Below are 10,349 nucleotides of genomic sequence, written 5' to 3'. Positions count from 1 at the left end.
GAGTTTAAAAGGGTTAAATATATACAAAAGAGCTCACAAGGATATTTCTGAGAATACTGCTGACCATGTATTTTAATCGAAGTATAACAAATAGATTTGATTTTGTCTATCAAATAGCAGATAGATATTTTGAAATTGTATTTTGTTTGTTTCTCGGCTGCATTATAGTAATAGTAAATAATAACCTCAAAAATAGTTGTTTGTTTTACTAGACGATAAAAATAATTAATAAGTATCTGCGAAGGGAAAATCTCGTTTCATCGTCGTGTGTTTACGTTAAATACTATTTTTGTCATGTAATATGAATATTAAGACATATTTTTATGTAACTTTAATATTATTTATTTATTCGAGCTGGAAGGAGAATAGGTATTGTTTGAATTTTGAAAATTAGAGCCATTAAAACCCCAATCCCACATTTTATCGCATCGACAATCGTTTACATTGTGACTAATAGGCAATTTCACCCAACTCGAAGTACCCCAACACCCAATATAGGAGGCGATCGTAACCTTTTACTCGGAAGAATTAGATTAAAAATACGAATACCAAAACAACCAAGACCGATGATATCAACACAGAAACTCCTAAAGTAYCTATRCWRMWRTRGRWTCCRAYAAAAATCGAAGAAAACCCGATTTTAACTACTAACGACATCAATCTAGCTTGGGAAAGAATCAAGAATTCAGCAAGGGAGGCACTTGGAGAACGAACCGTAAAAGTGAACCAAGTAATCAACCACAAGACAGCATGGTTCCGCCCAGAAGTCAAGGAACAGTGCAAAGAAAAAAGAAAAACTTACCTAAAATATTGTACTCTGCTAACAGGAATCATATAACGAATATAAGCAAGTTAGGAACAAAACTAAAGAATGAATGAGAAAAACCAAAAACGATCACTGGGAAATGTTCTCCAAACGCCTGGAAGGTGATTTCTACGGGCTTCAAAAGCAGATGTGGCGGTTCATAAAATCGCACAGAAAGGAGGCCAATGAACTGCTAGAACCAACCCACATAGAAAAGGGTGAATCAAATATTTAACCGATCTATATAAAATGACAAACACCAGAAATAACTATTACCGAAGATGCCAGGATCAATACATCCGTCGTAGAAAACGCACTACAGAAACTAAGAAATAGAAAAAGCGCCGGGCAAGACGGTATATAAAATGAATTGTTCAAATATTTTAATACCGAAAATTATACATCAGCACAAAATCCCAGATGAATGGAGAACTAGCACTACTGTGCTAATGTTCAAAAAAGGGGACAAGAGAATACCATCAAATTATAGAGGAATAAACCTTTTAAGCACGGCCCTAAAACTAACAACTAAAGTAATTACGAACAAAATCAACAATCTTACATCGCTGGTGGACGAATAACAGGGATTCAGATCGGGAAGATCTTGCACAGATGCAGTGTTCGTATTAAGACAGGTATTGGAGAAATCGATTGAACACAACAAGCTCGCTGCTTTGTTGATCTAAATAGAGCATTTGACCGTGTCCAGCAGAAAGACGTCCTGCATCTCCTTTACAACAGGCAAATCCCACACAATCTCATTAAAACCATAGAGAACATATATAGAAACAATAAAATACGAGCACAAATAGAAGACCTCATAGAACCAATACCAGCGGGTAGCGGTATTCGCCAGGGAGACTCCCTGAGTCCCACCCTTTTCAATTTAATAATGGAAGAAATTGTTCGAAGTGTTCGAGGGCTAAAGGGATACAACATGGGGATGCAGAAATCAAAATAGTGTGATATGCTGACGATGCCGCTCTCATTGCAGAAAGTGAAGAAGACTTACAAAGGTTGTTACACTTATTCAACCCGACAGCCAAGTCTCTAAATATGGAAATATCACCGACCAAAACAAAATGCAACATCAAAAAACCCTCTAAGATGCAAACTGGAACTTGACGGTAAAGTAATCGAGCAGAAAATGAAATTTAACTACCTTGGGGTGGATCTCCCGGGCTTTGGTCATATTGAGGCAGATGTGAGAGATCAAACAACAAAATCAATTAGAATAGCAATATGCCTAAATGCAATATGGTGCAACAATAGTATGGAAACAGACACTAAATCGAGGATCTACAAAACAGTCGTGAGGCCGATGATGACATACCGCAGAAACCGTGCCTGAAACAGCGAAAACCAAAAGACTCCTAGAGACAGCTGAGATGAAAATACTCCGTAGAATCACCGGAGACACTGTTGGATAGGGAGAGAAACGAGGATATCAGAACAGCCTATAATGAAGAATATCAATGAATAGGTAGCAAACAGGAAGAAGGAATGGAATCAGGACATATGCAGGATGGACCACCGCCGACTTGTGAGAATCGCTCGCAACAATTGGGACAAAGAGACGCCCCAGGAAGCGATGGAGCGACATCCTTACTCAAGTGAACGATAATTGAACAGGCAATTCGCCTAAAATCAAGAATGAAGAAGAAGGAGAAAATAGCGGACTACCCAGAAATGTCCTTGCAGAAGTACTCGGAGCATTGCACAACAACTGACACTTTACACAGGAAAGGCTAGAAGAAAACTAGGACAGAAAACATTATTTTCTGATGATTTTCTAATTTTCTGACAATAATGGGGTCTTTTCTGCCAAAATTGACAAAATTAATTTTGCTCGAAAATTCGCCTCATTCATCAGTTTACAGGAAACCTTTTACTGCTTCGAATTTGTCACTAAAACCAAATAATTTTCTTTCGCTTTTTACCAAAAGTAAATAGGATTATCTTGAAAAAACGACAAGAGGGCAAAAGTTTAAAAAAAATAATTTGAAAAATGCGCCGCCCTCATCGCTCTGAAGAATTTTAAAGTTCCTTGATATCTTCAGGTCATTCCAGTTTTAACATAGTTTCTATTAAGCAATTCTGTTCACGCAAAAATCGCATTATTTTTTAGTTTTACTTAAAATACTGACAATCTTCAGATTTTCTGTGAAAAATAAGTAATAATGAATAAATAAAAATAATAAGATAAGTAAGTATTGGAACACTCGCCTCCTTAACCGCTTTGCAAAAATATCGTCAGCAAATAATGTTTATAATCATTTATTTGGAGAACTGTTGGAAACTGGGGTCACTTCACTTTTAGGGTCACAACACTGACTCTAAACAGAAAAACCGTGTTTTTCCTAACGTTTTACTGTAAAATACTGGCAACCTGAATATTTTATGCCTAAAAATTATGAGGCCGATTTTACACTGAGAAAAAATGTGGATGACCTTTTTTTTAGATGCGAAAATTCCAGTCTCGGGTCTCGTAAAGCTAGAGTCAGCTCATTAACCGATGAGTCAGAACTCGTTAACTCAGAGAGCGGCAACAACTCAATAGCGCAACTCAACACAGTGTTCCCCAGGCCTAATCTGGATCTTTGAATTTTAAAGACAAAAAGAAAACAAATCTAATAACTAGTAAATAATAAAATATCGTGGAATTCAGGAAGAGTAAGTCTTATAAATAATATCAAAACCCTGTTACCAGGCCAGACGTTTTTTGTTAATAAAAGTTACGTCCCACGTTGGTCCAAGGAATACGCAGTACTCTTTTGATCATATTGTATATATTGAAAATAATACAATTTTGTATTTTTTGCGTGCCCTGCAAGGAAGCCAATTTTGAACCACTCAATATTTTGCGCTCACTCGACAACGCTGCCGAATAAAATCGTTGATCTATTTGTTGTTTACATGTTGCTATGGAGCTATGGTCACCTAGGGAATGACCACCAGCATAGCTACTGAATATTTTCCAAGGGAAAACGCATCGGTCACAACTGAAAAACCTCAAACCTCGTGGAACCATCAGTTTTTCACCGTCCGTTTTACGCGTTTCACCATATTTCGCTTGGGTAAGTTGAAATTGCTTTTTCCTTCCTTCTAATTGTTGATATTTACGTAGAAAGTCCACTGTAGCCAAAACAATTCGATCAATATATCAATCTGGGTACACATTCGCATCAGCAGTCATTTGGTTGAATGGGGGCAACTGGCACACAAGTTTGATTAATCGGCTTTTGCTTCTGAAATTCACCTGTTCCACTTATTTGAGCGCCCGGATGTGCTACAAACAATATTTCTTGCAAATTGGTGAAATCAGCTAGTGCATTGTTCGCACTTGAAACAATACGCATTGTAATTGGCATATCCGTGCTAAAAAATCGAGTGGTCACGAGTTATTCTATACTATACAGAGTGATCCAAATTGGCGCCATTCCATTTAAGGGGTTATAGGGGCTAGATAGCTTTTGTCGAGAATAACCAGCATTTCTCAAATTGGCACTCAGCTTCAATATTTTTCACAAAATTGGCGCAGGTAGTGGACGACCAAGAGGTGTTCGGGTTCCAGACATTCGAGATAATTGCAACCGAGCCTTCCCCCAAACAGTACAAAGACATCTTAAAGACGTCTTAATATGTCTAATTCAGATATGTGAGACGTCTGTCTATGTCTTCTAGACGTCTGTTGTTACAAATATGGACGTCTTGACCCCGATAGCACACAAATATTATAGTAATATTTTTTTTGAAATATTTTTGGTAGATCTGACCCGACAGATCTTAAATATTTAAGAAATATTTATTTGACATTTTACTCAGATATTAAAAAAATATATTTTTTAAATATTTATTTGACATTTAAATTTGATATTTGTTTCATTAATATTAATTAACAATTTTATTAGATTTTTTTCAATGTCTACCACCCACCCCTTGGGCATTCATGCAGGTCGATTTTTTAAATAGTGCAATATTTTTGTCAACTCGATGATACTTTTTGATCTGCACTTGCTCGGCTGGGGATTCGAATCTCGGACCTTCAAGTTGGTAGTCCGTAGGTCCGACCCCTCGGCCATCATGGCCGCTAATTTTGACTTATTTTTCTGGCTGTGTGTAATGATTATTATAATTTTCCTTCCTAGGTTTCAGTCAAAATGTGAAATAAAAATGTTCATATCGTCTATTTCATATAACGTTTGGGCGAGACAACAGCGCCATCATCAGATTAAGATTCAAAACAAACCCATAATAGGGAAACATTTGATTCCTTATAGGCTTAGCTGTCTTCAAAATTTCATATTTGTTTGAATTACTCTAATTCAGTTAAGTAATACCGTTATATGAAATAGACGATATTTTTATTTATTTTTGACAAATTTTGTTAGTCTGGTTTAATAAACACTATATTTTCAGCATTTAATAAGGGTCTCAGGTTTTAGTAGTAAAAGCGAATTTATTTCTACGTTCCCTTACCCAATTTACTCTTGGCAAATTTTTGTATATACCGTGGATATACATTAAATATTACAAACAAATATTTCTTTATAGTATTTAAAAATATTTATTTTTGCTATGAAATATTTACCATTAATTGACTAATGAAAATTGAGATAATATGTTCTAAAGTTTGTTCACACTTATTAAAAATAATATATTAGTAACTTTTTGGGTGTTAATGGTGTTACATATAGATACAAAAAATATTATGTACTAAGAAAAAATATTATTAATTTATTTGTTTCATGCTAATTAAATATTGAAAACAAATATTTCAAATATTTTTTTATAATATTTAAAAAATATTTCCTTTTGCTATGAAATATTTACCAAACATATAAATATTTGGTAAATATTTAGTAAATATTTATGTAATATTTTGTGCTATCTGGGGAAGAGATGTCTTAAAGACGTCTTGAAGAGACTAAGTGTTAGGAATATTCTATGGGAAATTCCCTATTGGGAATGTAAAATAAAATAACATGTTTTTATTTAATAATTTTTTTGTATTTTGCCTATCAAATACAAACTATTTTGTTAGCAGCTAATTTCGTTAAAGGTTTACTACAACACCATAATAACAAGATTTTTTAGTAACACCCAAGCAAACCATGTGCATATAGACTAACGGAAAAGATTTGGCCATGTCAAGTTTGGGTAGTTTTTTCTAAAATTGGCTTCCCAGTATGATGGTTGTCATCTGTTTTTTGTCGGAAGTCACAATCTGTCCTTATACGTAGGTTATGGATGTTAGAAAAATACACTCTGTCAGAGTAATTTCCTTCAACATTACATTTTGAACAGGAAGAATAGCCAGAATGACCTTTAATATATTTTACATATGATTTTGCAGGAGCGTCACCAATAATTGCTTTGATATATACTGCAAAATTTTTGTTTCGATACAAGAAACCTTGATTGATAACTGCAGTTGCATCGTGCACAAAGTCGGACAAAAATGCATTGGCGTGTTGTGGCTTCTGATTGCCATGGTATATACCCATCGTTTCTACAATGTTTTTATATGCTAGAAATGCTGGCTAATATTGTATATACCTGACTGGATGAACCTTTAGCAAGTGACAATCCGTCAATATTTATAAGAAGACCTACTGAATTATGCTAGGTGTTAATTGAGTTTTGGCCTAAACTGTTCAAAATACTGTTGAGGCACTTATTTAGCCCAAAATGGTAATAGTGTCCGGGCATCACTGATTTTAGTTCAACAGACCTGACTGTTTGAAGCAAGGTTCTTGCATCCAAAGGCAACTCTTTACAAATAGGTTGTACTAGTTTTAATAAGTAATTTAAAGCAGTATGGGCTATGTTGTGCTTCATTGCCCATTCTGCCAACTTTGCTTCAAATGAGTTATTATTACTACTACTACTGGAAAAACTATCATAAGTGGGATAACCTTCAAACACATTGTCGTCTGCTATGGAATCAATATCCGAATTATGGCATAAAAACTCACTATTTCATTGACATTAAGATTCAGTGATTGGTTCACTTGTTGTACCTGCAACGTTGAGTTGTTTGAGCTGCACCCAGGCTGTGAAACTGAAACGAATTGTAAAGTTTCTGTCTTTCGGTGGCTCTCGTGGCCCTCATATAATGTTTATTTAGCTTACCACTTGCACATGTTCGGTTCTGTATAAACCGTAAATTTACAAATTTTAAAAAAGCTAAACAGCTACACACAGTGTATAACTAACCACAATAGACGATTTAATAAAATAAGTTAAATGTTTTCACTGCAATCGGATGCACTCGAGCAAGTTCGTCAAAACGTTTTGTAGTAGACATTTAAAAGTCGTCTTAAAGACGTCTTGTGATCTTTAAGATGTCATAAAGCCGTCCGGTGTCAGGCATTTACAAGATATCTTGTAGTAGACATTTTTAAGATGTCTTAAAGACATATTCAAGAGACATACGACGTTCACACGTAATAACGGCATACAGAAGACGTCTTGTGCTGTCTGGGCCAGGAGTGCTCGGAGCATTACATAACAACCGACACTTGGGGACTACATTCCTACCATGTATGTAAAATACACAAGACACCAGGACATTATTTCTCTGGCCGACCGAACACCGATACAAATTGAGCAGGAGTTTATTAACCGAATATCATATACCATATAGAACCTGCCCAAAATGGAAGCCCAGTAATGCGCGAAGAATGTATAATAACGTGATTGCACGGGCACAAACATCTTCGGAGTTTAACGGGCAGAACATCGAATAGATCATTGATCCATAACCGTTTACAAGAGGTTTTTGTTGACGTCCCTCACCCTAACCTATTTTATTTCATTTCCACCTCACTTTCTGTGTTGATCTATGGTTACTTGAGCTTTTGATATTAAAGAAACAACAGGTATTTAAGTTAGGTTAATGGGGCCTTGATACATTGTTGCCGTTCTTCTGATTTAGAAGATCTAAGCAAAACTGATGTATTTGTGAAAAAATATTTTTGCAAATATCTCAGTTTTTGACAAGAACCAATTTCTTTTACTATTTTTCCTGTACTCCCTAAACACCTCCAGACAACACCCCCAGAGGAGTGACGAACATTTTTAAGCATCGCATTTCTTGATGTTTGCTTGGACCAAACCCTTGCTTTTGTGGCGCTACATTCAAACAGACATTTTTATTCCCAAATATACGAGGCGATTCAAAATTGGGGACATTCCTCTGGAGGTGTTATCTGGCGGTTTTTCAGGAGTACAGAAAAATAGTGAAAAAATTAATTGTTAATAAAAACTTTTTAGATTTGCAAAAAACTATATTAGAAAGACGGCAACAATGTTTTTCAAGGTAATCTACCCAATTAGCATTACGCTAAAACCTGTTGTTTTGTAATTATTAAAAATAATCGTAATTTTTCTTTTTGAATGCTTAATTATTCTAATATGCTACCAATTAAACATGGAACACTTTCAAAATAATGCTTAATAACAAAGTTGAAATTCGATTTTCAACTCTTAGTATCTTCTAGAAATTATCGAAAAAAAAATGTCAATATTTTTCTAGCACTCTCCAAGTGAGCCTCTGTTACCCTTTGAAAGGAATGACGCTATTTTTGAATCACTCTGTATGTACCGTTTTTATCGTCCGTTTTGTTATTTTTTGATGTTTTAGGTTCAGGACATCTGCTGGCTCTTCCCTTACACACAAATAGTGTGAAAATGTGATACAAATTTTGCTTTTGCTTCTTTCCTTTCGCGCCGCTCATCGTTCTACCAATAATTAATAAAATTTGGTATATTTTTTTCTAATTTAACCTCAATCTGAGGATTTGCAGTCGTGGCCCTCAGCAATAGGGTGTTTCACTTTTGTTTAAATGTTGATATATAGAAAGTAGTTATGTCAAACATTACACTGATATAAATTTTTTTGCAAAAAATGTCTCCATAATAATTTTAAAGCGAATTCAAACTCAAATTAGATATTTTCCGCCAAAAACGCGGAATCCGTATCGTTGGTTGCCTATCCCGATTGTGACGTAGCAGGTCATGTCAACAAAGTGTCTCTTGTTTATTTTGTTGTTTTCGCAGCCTTGTTTTATTATATAAGTTATTGTGATTATCATTACTTTATTGATTATTATTATTATCTTGCATAAAGGAAAAAAATATAGTCACATTTATGGATCACAAAATAAGTGGTGCTTTGTGCCAGAATGCAAGAATACCTCAATAAGTGCTCCAAAGAAACTCTTTCTAACCGTTCCCCATGATTATGCACGTAAAGTTTAATGGTTCAAAGCAGCTGGACGTGATGTTCCTAAATCAAAATCAATGTTTTTTTGTTGCGTGGATCATTTTAATGAAAGTACGAACAAGAAGTTAATAATGAGGCAGACAGAATATGCCTTCGATCGTACTCTGGGTTCTGGGCAAATTCTCCTTGTACAGTATACAAACAACCCTCGCGTTTCAATTCTACATATCCGATAGCACTATCACCATATTGTTCTCGTGATTATGTGATCATGATTAATTTAAGTATAATAAGTGAAATTCTATATATTATTTACCTAATTTAAGCCAATACAGATAGAGTAGTATATTAAGGAGAGAGTAACTTATAATGAATTTACGGATTGTTACTTACGCTGCTGCTTTGACACCCTTAAATTCGGCTGAATTAAAGCGTTGATCGTTCTTAAAAATTCGGTAGCCATAAAAATATGTACAAATGGTAAATTTGTTTGTTGACGCTTTAAGGAATCCTTAAGCCATTTTTTAGTTTAACACAAACTATACATTATTTAAATCCAGAAAATAATTAATGAAGCACAACCACACAACTAAACACTATGGACACAGCTTATATGGACAGAACGTAAATAATCCGCCATTTATATGACCAGAGGCGTCACAACCAATAGGATTGCGTTTTGGAGATTCATGAATAATTTGAATTTTAGCAGAATTTGTTTATTAAATATTTAATAAAATAGCAATAGATAGATAGTATAAACTTATTTAATCTCTCATATATATAGTAAAGTCCGCTTGTAATAAACCCGGTTATAGTGAACTTTCTGTTAAAACGAACTTTTTTCCTTTAATTGAAACGTAGTCCATAAAGACCAAAGTATTTTTTTAGTGGTTATAACGAACCCGTTTATAACGAACTTCCGGATATAACGATCACTTTTTAGGTTAGTTGTATATTCACTTTCCGTTTATAACGAACTTCCACGCTCAGTAACACCAATCGTGCGAATGCGAGTTTATATTAGTGAGAGCGAGAGACAGGCAGTGACTTGTTTTTGCCGCGTTATGTATGTAAATCGTTTTAGAATGGAAAAACAAAAACGCAAAGCTTTTTCACTAAATGAAAAGTACAAGATTATTAACAAAATAAAAAGTGGAGTAAAGCAGAGTGACATTTGTAAGGAATTAGCACTTGGAAAGTCTACTGTTGCAACAATATGGAAAAACAGAGAAAACATTTTATCAGCGTATGACAAAACAAATGTTAGATGTAGAAAGTTAAAATTATCTGCACATGAAAAGGTTGACAAGG

At 34.7% G+C, this 10,349-nt stretch overlaps 1 protein-coding gene across 1 annotated transcript in view; it reads left to right on the top strand.

Moving 5' to 3' along the window:
* Positions 1 to 3,735: 3,735 nt before the first annotated feature.
* Positions 3,736 to 10,349, top strand: part of LOC109541687 (protein eyes shut) — a gene marked incomplete in the record, with an annotated part of 41,275 nt that continues 34,661 nt past the window's right edge. The window contains 1 exon segment of the mRNA XM_048662478.1: positions 3,736 to 3,882.

This window comes from Dendroctonus ponderosae, unplaced genomic scaffold (genome assembly GCF_020466585.1).
Source record: "Dendroctonus ponderosae isolate FM_Combo_2020 unplaced genomic scaffold, Dpon_F_20191213v2 Dpon_F_20191213_11, whole genome shotgun sequence".
NCBI lineage: Eukaryota > Metazoa > Arthropoda > Insecta > Coleoptera > Curculionidae > Dendroctonus > Dendroctonus ponderosae.
The sequence above is the reverse complement of the archived record's forward strand: the minus strand, read 5'-3'. Positions and strand labels throughout refer to the sequence as shown.